At 33.6% G+C, this 13,041-nt stretch overlaps 1 protein-coding gene across 3 annotated transcripts in view; it reads right to left on the reverse strand.

Moving 5' to 3' along the window:
• The window catches only part of LOC126857805 (serine/threonine-protein kinase MARK2-like), an 88,964-nt gene that overhangs the window by 67,865 nt on the left and 8,058 nt on the right, over positions 1–13,041 (reverse strand). Inside the window, exon 1 of one of the 3 annotated variants that reach the window (XM_050607559.1) lies at positions 192–440. The exons of 1 other annotated variant lie outside the window; for it this stretch is intronic. The gene's annotated coding sequence lies outside the window, so the exon portion shown is untranslated. Of the gene's footprint in view, positions 1–182; positions 441–13,041 lie in introns of those variants that run through there. One more of the 3 variants, XM_050607560.1, reaches the window with a different exon arrangement.

Here is a 13,041-nt window from a genome sequence, read left to right on the forward strand (position 1 = left end):
AGAGGAAAAAAAAAGAAGAATGGTATGCGGAAATTAATCAGCCAGATGGGAAGCTGCACGTAATTACACGTAATCGAATCGCGCACACTCTCGTGACACTTCATCGACGATGTCACGTCGCGGATAAAACTTCGAGAACGCGTTTAGTTCAATAATTTTTAACAGGGATGAAACGTATGTACTATTATTACGTGCTCGTCACTACGAAGAAAGACAATAGAAGGCTTGCGGAATCCTTCGATGGGTCTCTCTCCCCTTCGTCGACGTCCCACGGCGCCGTCAATCGATCTTCGAATTCGACCAAGTACCGTTCCGGTCGAAGCGCGGAAAAAACGGAGACAGAGATTGCGGGGAAGAAGAAAAAAAACGAAGAGACACTCTCTCTCTCTCTCCGTCTCTGTGCTGCCCGATCGCGAGTCTCGTGCTAACTGAGCGCGCCGAGCGCCGAGCGAGAACACGCGAGCTCTCTTCGTTACTGGATCTTACCAGCGAGCGCGATACGTGCCCCGCTCCCCTTCCCCCACTCGTCCTCTTCCCCCGCCACGAGCCATGTGTGCGTGCGTACGACATGTACGCATGCCATCCTCTCGATTCCGTGAGGTCGCGCGAGGTGTTCGGGAGATCAATACGATCAAAATATTTTAATTTCGAGAGTGATGTCGCGTGATTCTTTTCCAAAAAGAGAGAGAGAGAAAGAGAATAATAAAATGTCGTATAAAGAATCGTGGAAATCCGTCTATCGCGCGATTTTTCCATCATGATATTTTTAGTACGCAACGATGAGTTTTTGTTGGATGAGAGCCATGTGAGAGATTTTTGCGAGGATGAAAAGTGTCGGGAGAAGTTTGTTGAGAAGATTGCACGGAATAAACATGTCTCTTTTCGATCCAAGAAAATAATCTAATGCGTTTACTCCCTTTGATAGTGGTATCAAATAATAATTGAAGGATCAAGATCAAGAATTAAAAAGGTTGATAGATCGTATTAGAGAGAAAGAAAGAGAGACGTTTCAATATAAATTTTTTTTAAACTTACTCTTATTTTTAAAAAAAACAATATAACTTTTTTTCTCATCATCAATCATTAATCCTTGTTCTTGACTCACAATCATATGCGTGAGATTTATCTTTCCGTACACTGAAAATAACTCTCAACGTGTTATACCGGTTTTCAAGTCTTGTTTATGCGTTTATAACGCGATTGGCACTACGCATGTGCGTGCGTGGCGTATATTCGTTTTTCGTTTGAGAGCTTTTCTCTTCGTGCGTGTTTTTTTATCGATCCGTCATCGTAATAATCGGGCGCACCGGAGGATGAAAGGCTACTGATACGCGTTTACGATCATCTTCGGAGCGCGACCGGTAATCATACGCACGACTGAAATAGCACGCGTGAGAAAGGCCACATGTAAATCGAGGACTTTTTTTTTTCCCCTGAAAAATGATCGACACTTTGACGTTTGCTTTTGCTCGTGATTTATAGAGGCACGGCATGCACAAATTCTGTATGCCTTTTATCACTTTTCAAACATCTAATTAAATTATAATTAATCAATTTTGTTTAATCTCGAATCTGTAATGCGATTAAGCGGGTGAAAAAAATTTTCCACGCGCGGGGATTCAACCCGCTATTTAATCGCGGGTTAAACACACTGCACAGTTATAATTGATTCGCCTACAAAGTCCGCCGCTTGGAAAATGCACGAGAAATCTCTCAGAACACAATTGCGTGTGCGGGCGTGAATGTACTCCTGTAACACTTTGTTGCAAAAGTGTTGCATCTAGCGGAGAGAGAGAGACGTGTCGCCGAGTAACGGGGATCGCGAAGATATCTCCGTAATTTTAGCCTGCGTTTACATTCCACACTTAATTAAAGCGACAATCCATCACACCGCGTGATGTTCCTCCGATAACCACGATTTTTTTTAAGACTTCGAATCGCGACTTCTGGAATCGCTGGGTTATCCTTGCACGCAGAATATTACATAATATGTATATCATATGGCAAAAAAATTGTGTTCATTTGCAAAACTCGTGAAGCAAATGAAGCAGAAGCTTTTTATCTCTGTCAGCGTTACGCTATGCTTATAATTATTAAGCAACATGTTTTTAACTATCCAAACGTGTTTGTAAATATACGTGAAAAATATCGAAGAACGAAGATTGTTGACATAGCTCAGCTAAAAATAACTTTTTCTCCAATACAAAAGAGAATAATCATTCCTCGTAATTTTTTAAAAAACATTTTTCTCTTCAAAAGAAATCTTTTGCGTCGATTGTAGTTAATAGGATATTTATGATTAAATATAATCTATTCTGAAAAAGCTTGAAGGTTTTCCAAATAGTTTTCAATTTATGTTTATTCAAATTTAAAAATTTTTAAATATATCTCATGTCAAAATATAAGGGAGCACGAAATCGAAATCGTATTCAGTAAGAAAAACAATGGAAAGTTTTATTTGTTATTTTCTTTTTTTTTATTGAATTATATTATTAAGGAAAAACTGGACAAATCAATTATGTCAAAAGTTAATAAATCTAATACTCTCGAATATTATTATCGAATAATAGTCTCGAGATTCATGAATTTAATTGCTAACAAGTATTTTTAGCCTTTTAAAATATAAAATTAATAATTAATTTATGAGAAAATAAAAAAGTATTTGCTCTGTAAAATATAATTTAATCTCAAAATGTTAAATATTCTATATTAAATAATAGTAAATATTATATATTGAATTTAATTTTTTAATCTAATTTTTTTATTGTGACTGTACCACATAAATTTTATAGTGATTATGCATTAAAATTCATAAAAATAAACATTTTAATTCTACAAAAAAATCTTTATTTTAATTCATAAATATTAATTTTATATTTTAAAAGACTAAAAGTAATAATTTTTTACGCATTATCAAAAATTCATGAATCACTAAATATATTAGATTTATTTATTTTTGACGTAGTTGATCCGTCCAGTTCCTCTTTAAAGGAATTCAACAAACACCAACTTTTTTAATCATCTAAATCTTTTTTTCTGAAATATATAATTTAATTGTAATTATATATGTTTTTCCGAATACGATTTCAGTTACCAAAACGCTTCGTTTTCAAATTTTGACATCACATACATATTTGCCGATGTAGAAACTCTCAAGGTATCGCCGATGTTCGATCGTTAAGTATACGATATAACAGCCATTGTCTTCGTTCTCGCTTCTCACCTGGTCGAGGCTAAGGCGGCATGTAGGTGTGTTCGCATAGCTGTGCGTGAATTCCGCGTACGTTTACGCGCCGAGTCGAGTCGAGCCGAGTGAATAGAAATTAAGTACGCCGCGCAACCGCTCCTAGATGCATTCGTTGCACAACGAACGCATTTAGAGCGAGAGAGAGTGGGTGCAGGCGGGGGAACCTCTGACACCGGGGAGAGAAGGAGGGGGGGGAATAGGGAGGGCGCGGTGGGGGATCGGAGAAACGAGCGGACGGATCCATTAGATTAATTGACTTTGGGAATTGATGCATGTAACATAGAGCGAGAGGCGAGCCTTTGCAGCTGAGAACCTCGCGTGCGCGAGGAGGTCTCGTAGATTTTATAACCCTCGGATGGACGTGTTTTATTTTACAAACATCGGTCTCACTTGAGATTCCGCCGTACTTAGCATCCTCTCCTTCGCTTTATGACAGTTGACACATCGTGTTAAGGTACAACTTGTCAACCTTGCGTATACATGTATGCGATACTTATAGGTATTTTTTAAATTTCATTAATATATACGCGCGATTAAATCGAGTATGCAATGTGTCCCGTAGTTATTAGCTGTTCGATTAAACATGTTATTTTGTCGATTTAATTTATGATGATTCAAAGTTTATCGCGAGCCTTCTCATTGATAATGATCAACAGCCGTTCTTCTCAAACATCAATGATCGATAGACTGTGTGACCCTCTTCGAAGAAGGTTCAAAGTGAAAAGTTGAGGTCGGGAACTTTCTCGGAATATGGATGAAAATATATCTTCGCGGATAGAAAGTGATGTTGCACGGAGGAGAAAATATATACTCACCGGCGCGACATTGAGCACTAAGCTGGCAATAAAGATCTAATGGAAAAACCGTCTCGACATGTGCACGAAGATTCATGGTCATTAACCCATTTGCATCACCAATGATCTGTCACACTAACTATCAATTGCCAAGTGGACCGTGTCATCAACAGTTTCACAACTCTGTTTCGCTACTTTCAATTTATATTTCTCGATGTATAAATTGATTAATGTTTAGTCAAATAAATTCGCAAATTATATTTTGTAGAGGGTGCAGAATTAATTATAATTAATAAATGTAAGATCTTAATGAATTAAACGTCATTACTCAAATAGAAATATTTTTAGATTCATACAAATTTTCCTTGTTTCCTTACAATTTAGTCACCAAAGTAAAGTGATCGGATCTGAAGTGAAAAGGCAATTCCATTGATCGCGATTAAACTTTTTGCACGAACATCCTTGACACCTTCCCTTTATATCCACGAAGAAAATCAACCTAGTTAATACTCGATAGTTACACGAACTGTAATTAAAACTGCGTTCGTAACCTCGATTAACTTTGCTCGCCGATCGTGCAACAAGTATGAAGGCACATAGGTCGTTGAGGGAAAAAAAAAAAGTTTACAGCGAGACGCGTGTGTGCGAGTTCTCCGTTTCACTCTTTGAGTGCATAAAGATTAACCTAATTAACCCGATCGTCGATTATCTAACCGTTATGTTTAACGCGCGACAGCATATACTTTGATTTGAATGGCGGAATTTCTTCGAGCGGAAAATGTTGCGTAACATCAAAGATGAAAGGCGATGTTATTAAAGGTAACATCGAGATTTTATTAGCATTTTAATTATTTAGCGCGTCTCATATCCGGAAGTTACATGTGTGAATAAAAAATGCCAGACATTCGTGATTAAAGATCTTATGTATGGAGATGTAAAAAAAAATGTAAAAAAAAAATAGATACAGAAAACAATTAATTAAGGCTATGTAATTATACATTGCATACGCAATTTGCTTATATTTATTTTCTATATATGCACTACTCTTATCAAATTCAAGAATATAAAACTATTATATATTTTTTGTAATTCTCGCTATAAATAAGGCTGTCATAAGTTTTGCTGTCGTTTTGCGTTTCTTAAATTTTATCATGGAAAACAATGAAAAATTATCATCTGTTCACAAGAAGATAATTTACGACTGCGAAACTTATATCGGAATATTGTTCCGAGTCTGTCTCGATGACGTAAGCGTTTCCAGGAACTCATCCGTGCCTTCGCACCTGGATGTAAATTAGTCCGGCAAAGATCCAAGTAATTTATGAAACACGCGGAAAAGACGTGCCGCGAGGGGATAGTCTAAATAAATTAGAATTTTCGGAGCTGACGACACGAGAATATATTACTGGAAACTGTATCGCTCGTCTCGAGCATAACAAAATATATAAATGCCTTTTGGTACGGATCGCTGTCGATCTCAGTCAAACGATATCCAAAAATACATTTTTATCACGCGGTTATGCACGAAAAAGATTCTGGGTTAAGTGCACCATAAAAAATTCATAAAGATTCTTTTCTGATTTTTTTTTTTTATTATCTCATAATTATCTCGAGTAAAAGCGCGATATATCATATTGAAAATCAAAATGAATCTAAAATAAAGATGCATTCTTATTGCTGTAATAAGAAGGTAGAATTTAGCACTATACTAAATTCTATTCAATATATCCATGTGCTAATATAAAAAAAAAATAATAAATATGTGTTCTCAGCTAGACTAGCTAAAAATGTTTGCAATTAGTAGAAAATACACTTCACATTTATAAAAGTCACAGCGCATAAACCTTTACAAGATATTGGTAAATATATTTTAAAAGCCTTCTTCTCTTGTCGTCAACTAATATAAATTTTCTATAGTTTTTTTATGTTCCTATCCCACAATATAGTTTTTAGAAAATATTCAAGATTTTTTTTAATATCGATCAAAAGATGCCGGGGATTTTAAATCTCGTTAAAATTGCGAGAATGAAGTACGAATTTGAAACACGTGAAATTTTTTAAATAATTTGCACATGTACACGAGAAGTACGATTCGTACCGATGACCTTACGACTGGTCTGGTCCGTTTCCCGATGAGCGGGGCCCGGGGGCGGATCGTTCCACGATTGTGAGTCACATGTGACGCGCGAGGATGTAATAGTCTAGACACGCCGGCTAACTTGACTTTTTTTCCATGGAACTTTCGAAGTTGCGGCCGCAAACGATCGACTGTGCAACGGTATTCTAATAAAACTTGCGCAAGTCTGAGAGCGACTAATGATTCACGAGGCAGAATATAACGCTGGCAGAATTATCGTTGCCAGGCACCTACCGTTCGAATAACTATACCCAGACTGGAGACAGGCTATGATTAGCATCGCCATCTCGGCGCTGGAAAGGTATCGGTTAATTAATTCTATACCAATGCCCCCTTTTCACTCTTAAGCCTTACAGTGATGTGTGTCACGTGTTCCATACGCTCTCGTGTATCTCTAGTTTTCTGGAGCATTTTATAGAAGATGCAAACGCGTGAACATTTACGTGATATATTTATATATATATATATATATATATATATATATATATATATGATTTATATAAAAATATTTTATTTCTTAAGATCTTCGATAAGTGAGCAAATGTACATTAGAATCTTCTTTTTTACTTATATTTTTAGCGTTTAGTGTGCGTATGTAGGTGTATTTTGACATTAGAAAAATTTAATTGATTGCATAATAGAGATAAGAATATTTATTTTATCTTTAATGAAGATAGAAATAAAGAAAATTCAATAAAATCCAAATATCCTGTTCAAGAAATTTGATTGCAGTGACGAACGATTGTGAAATCTCAAAATGGCATCTTTAGTGATAACCTTTAAGTAGAATATTCCAGAATGATTATAAATTTCCGTTAACGTGGCGGCCTCATTATAAAAAAAATCGAATGCATGACATAATTAAATGGCAATTTATTTTTAATTTGTTGTTCTATAATAATTTCTAATTTATTATTCTCGTTAGCAAATAAAATTGATTGATTGTGAATGCAATTAATTATTAATATAATTCATTATTGTAGCGACTCGTTTTTTATTAAATTTATAATTTATTTTGTCAGTAATAAATTCTCTCGGAATATATTTCCATAGCAATTCGAAAAACAATTTAATATCAAGTTAAGATTATTAATTTTTTTTTTTTTTTGACTTTAATGTTGTGTTATATGAATATTCCGTACTTTAGTGCATTTATAAAAATTTTATGTTTTTAAAATCTATTGCAATAGCACTCTTTAAACAATTAATTCTATATTATTTATGATTCACTATGAATATTTTGCGAAAATAGAAGTGCTGGTGAAGTCAATATTCTTTTCTTATTATCTCAATTTCCTATCAATTATTCAAAGCAATAAATTTAGAATTAGTGTAATAAATTAGCACTTAATTACACTTAATAATATTGTATAAATTTGATTCTTTTTAAAATGACGCTGGGAGACAATTAAATGATATACACTATCGATAATTATTTCGCAACAAAAGAATTCGATACAATGCATTTCTATAAAATTATATATTTCCTGTTTAATTTTATTTAATTACGTTGACTTTAATTGATTACGTTGGTGTACACTTATCCGAGAAATATTGCAGGCTGTTAGAAAGTATCTACAAATTTTCCTCCTTTTATTTTTTTCATAAACTGAAATTTCTATACGATTACACATTCGATGACAAAAATTATGTTCACGCACGTGTTGCCTCGGTGGCCATCGAATTATCGATCCGTGCAACTTGTGTAATTGTTGAAATTGACCGAAAATTTACCGTTCGGCATTGTATCAATGTTAAAATCATCCCAAAATAAATTTATAGCAACAATAATAGATGCAAATAGATCCTCATACTGACATAATTTATGATAATCGTGTCGTTCTTTGTTCAATCATAAGAAACGAACCATTTATCTTCGTGTGCAAATTGTGAACTGCAAATTCGTTTTGGTTTTTTTTTATTTATTATTCATTATATATATACATATATATATATATATATATATATATATATACATCAATTCTATATTATATAATATTAAGTATAATCTTCTATTTACATAATCATTGATCTTTAGTCAAGAGTCAGATATTTCACTTGACTATATGACATCATTTTTGGCGTGATCTCACCGTGATGACAACAATAAATCTGGAGATCGATAGTGCACGTGATTACGTAAGTGCAAAAATGCAGCTGCAAAAATACACTTTTCTAAAGTAAACATTTTCAACAGAGAGTAAAGAATGAAAAGAAAGCAGCAAAAGAGTTTCATGCGACTGTATTTTTCCACAAAAATCTCCGGAAATTGCGCTTCAAAGTATGACGCTTTTATTTCTTTCTATCTTATTGAAAACAAAAGGACATTGTTGTCTGTTATTTTCTTGACGATATTTTTAGCAATCCATTATTATTTTATTGAACAAATATGTTGAGCGGCTTTATTAAATCCTCTATTAAAGTCAAAATAAATTGTAAAAGTTTCGTGCATATTTTATATATCAATTTTGCATAATATAAGAATATTATTTTTTTTATTTTTATACGTTTCTTAATAATTATATTTACATGCACGAGCAAAAAGTATTAGATTTCATATTTTCTGTTCTCCTTATTTTCTGGGTTTCGTGTATATCCGCGTGCAACTATCCGTTCATAATTCTATCGGTCGGGCTTATCGTTGCAAAATCTCGGCAAATCCGTTTAAGCACGGCCACGTCCCGAGATAGGCACTTTCGAAACTGAATGGAACGAAACTTTACGATCGACCGATTCTCACGAAGGCCTTAAATCGACGAATTATAATCGTGTAAAAAAAAAAAACCGCCACAACAGCGGCTGACACATAATTGAAAAGTGATATACTACGTTAGAGATATTTAAATAATATTATATAACAAGATAGTGCAATAAATACGCAAATAAATTCCGAATTCTTTAATTTAAATATTTCACTCTTTGCGTACGAAAATAGAATTCATTTAATCTTTGAATCTAATTTTTTAATACATCGAATAATGCGGTAAAAGTGTCATCGAATAATCCATGACCAATTAGAAATTTTAATTTATTATTCCGCGATCGAAGAACAGTTTTTCTTTTTTTTATGATTTCCCGAACACACTAAGAATCAAGCTTTCTTCAACAACATGATATAATAAAGTGTGAACAGTTGTGAATAATGTAACATATATTATACTAAGATATGCTATCGTAGCTAAAGCGTGGCTAAAAATTCAGATGAAACGATATCTTTGACATGCAAACGAACAATCTCTTGTAATGCATAGTTCAATAGAGCATTTTCAGTCGACTCATATTAAAACGTGAGTTTTAATAGGGAACTATATAATATAAATTTTTTTTAATGTAATTTTTTTAATAATGCTATGTCGGATCACCTAAATCGATAAGCTTGGCAATGATGGTATAAAAAATACAGATATTGGTTGTACATTTGAGTATTAAAATTCAAAGAAAGAAATTTATTAAAAAAAAAAAGAGAGAAATATGAAATGTCAATCTAATTTAGAATTATTTTTCTATTTTTTAGAAATTTTCGAAAATTATAATTAATTATTGCGATTAATATTTAATCATTTAAGAACGCGTAAAACAATTTTGTTGTTGACTAAATTACATTCGCGGATAACGATTCTCTTCTATAATTTTCTCAAATTACATCTAATAATTGCTTATTACTTATATCCTAAAATACTAGACGGAAAATAGTAGCATATGCAATTTTATAAAAAATAATATATTTAAATAATGAATAATCTAATAATTAAATCTGAACGTCATAAATATATAACTAAAACTATAATAAATTTTTATAGTTTAGATATTTAATTATTAGCTATAAAATTTTTGTTCGACATATATTTCCATTTTAAAAACTTTGCGATTTTAAATCTTTCTCGAAATCATCTCTAAAAACACATTGCAAAATGTTATGTAATAATGTATTTAAAAAAATAAAAAATATATTAAGAAAACTACGTATATTTAATAAAAAAAAAAAAAAGAAACAACGCGACTTATCAGTTTCTGATTTTGCGAAAAGAAAATCTCTCTTTATGCTCTAATTATCTCGTGAGTGAGGATCCTGCTTTTTTCTCAGTTTCCTGAAAAACATCACGCAGGTATCGTTCCATTTGAATGAGGCTTAAGATCGACCGAAGCACGTACTCGTAGGTGAAACCGGCGACTCGCTTCGAAACAATCGACTCCTCGCGCACTTGGACTGCGACATTGCGCGCGTTGAGGACAATAGGTCCCCGTGTTCGATCGAGGATGCCATTTATGGTCGCCAGGCAGGCAGGCGGTCGTCCCTGTCCTCGAGCTGTGAGCGGTTTGCGAATAAGCGGTTTGCATCAATAGTTTAACACTTAATCGCCGACTATATTATTTATCTCGACTTGGAAAACGGCGGGAACGATAAAAATGTCAGACGAGCACAAAAAAGAACATTAAATTGATGTTAAAATTTCGTAAAAAAAAAAGAACATCGAACTAATGGTAAAATTTCGCAAAGATTTGAGACGATTTGAGATTTAAGGTGATACGATTATGGGACACCCTATATATGCCTTTCTATTACATGAATTTTTATTTATAATTTTTAGAGTTTATATTATTTTAATTTTTGAATTTATTATAATATATTTTATTTTACCTTTCACAAAGGGATTTTCTTGTATACATCATCACGAACGATATCTTAATTTTCTCTTCTTTTTTTCGATATAAAAAAGCTTTCAAAAATAAAAAAAAAAATACGTTCCACACTTCGTAATAAAATATTCTCTCCGGTGCGACCGGGAAAATCAACCGATCGTCGATGATAAGAAAAATCATCCGGCATCATCCGGCTTCATTCGGCGAACGTATCGTATTTCTGACGTGTCACGCGACTGATAAAACGACGTCAAGCGCCTTTGTCTTCCTCCTCGTGTTACGCCAAGTTGGACGGAAGGACTGCGGTCGCCATCTGGCGTATCTTTCTACACTGCTCGCAAAGCAAGCGCGAAACTCCATCGGTAGTAAGACAGCATATCCGCGTATCGGTTATAATTAAAATTAAAAATGCGTTACATTCCGAGTTAAAAAATGAAAACCAACGATGCGTTCAGATAGAGAGGGATGAGTCTTCTCGTATCTCGCAATTTTCAAAAACACAATTTTTTTTTTAATATTAAATTAAATATATGTTCGGGTAAAATTTTTCCAAAAAATTTCAAATTCATTTTGGCAATAAAATAATTTTTTTTTTTATAGATGTGCAACAAAATGCAATTTTTTAATTTAAAATTAATCTAAAATTAATTTAAAATCAATTAATTTTAATCAAAAAAAAATTTTTTTGTCTCTCATGATAATAGTACCGCATTTGAGTATCCAAAAATCTCGTAATTCCAATCGAATCCATATGTAATCATTTTTTATTATATACTTTAGGTTTTAAAGTAGGAGACACGTGACATTTGAGCGTGACACGCTCGCGTGGACTACTATTTATCGCTAACGCGGTTATTAATTAGACGCGCGTTAGCGTGCTCAGCATGCGCGCCTCGCTCTCTCGTGACACAGGAATTTTTTACGCGCCGCATTGTGATACGATCTTGAAAAATCTTCCATGGTACTGCAATTAACCGCCGCGCATTGACATCGATGTGCCGCATGATTTTTATCGCAATATTGTTGAAATTTGACGTTAAAAATACACCCTCTCAATTTATCTATCGCTAAATATTTCCTTTTTATTTGAAATAATAACCGTTTCTGCTTTAATCCTTAAAGATCTATATGAGTCATTTTGACTTTATCGATATTTTAATAATAAAATGTTTCAGAAGAGCTAATAAAAAAGTATTTAAAATTTATTTTTTAACTTTTGTTGTATATAATTATTTTACAGATTATTATACAGAAATGTGAAAAAGAAATATTTATATAAATTTTTATAGATTTTTTTAAAGCATTTTGAGACAGCTAAAACTGTGACAAGATACATTGTTTCATATATGACCAAAAACAGAGAAAGAAAAAAAAGTGACTTACAAGGAAATTAATTATTATTAAGACATGCGAAAATCAAGCACTAGACATATTTGTCTAACGTTAAAAAAGAATATGAAATACGAACAAATTTTCTAAATACGAAATAATATTACACGTCGCACATTGTTTTTAAAGCCTATTTTGCCCGTACTTTCGTCGATCTTTTCGAAAATCAATGGCACGCGAGTAAAACGGTCATTTTCAGATGCATTTTCTACGTTGGAAAAATGCATCGACTTCTCTTAAACCTCGTTCTGTTTTGATGAGGAAAGCGTTTTCTACGTGACCGGATCTCGCGAAAGAGAGCACTGCCGGTGTCGCATCGTGATGGCGATTTCGCGTTATTAGTTCAGATAAAGCGGAGTATCGATCCGATTATTACTGTCTCGGAGAAACCACCGACGCCGACGCCGACGTCACGATGACAGTTCGATGTCGGGGCGAGCGTCGCTAAATGTGCCAGCTAATGCCGCGGGATAGTTGCATTGGCGAAATGCCGTGTGGACTAAATCCGAACGATTATAAGTGACATTCGAGAAGATGATGATGCTCTACATCTATAGCGCATAATCTAGGTAATACGTGCTCGGATTTAGATGCGTTTGATGCGCAAGTCTGATTCCGATCTCGGAATTTCCACGCGCGGAATCCATACATTTGATTGCGATAATAACGTAAATACTAATAAATATAGTGGTGGTTTTTTTTTGTGCGCAATCACGGTTAGTTCAATGAATTGAAACTTTCAAATTGTTAGAGTGAATCGGAAATTATTTTATCGTAGAATATTGAAGAACACACGGTATATAAATACAAGTGTAATGTTAAACATGGTGTGT

This window comes from Cataglyphis hispanica, chromosome 23 (genome assembly GCF_021464435.1).
Source record: "Cataglyphis hispanica isolate Lineage 1 chromosome 23, ULB_Chis1_1.0, whole genome shotgun sequence".
NCBI classification, from domain to species: Eukaryota; Metazoa; Arthropoda; class Insecta; order Hymenoptera; family Formicidae; genus Cataglyphis; species Cataglyphis hispanica.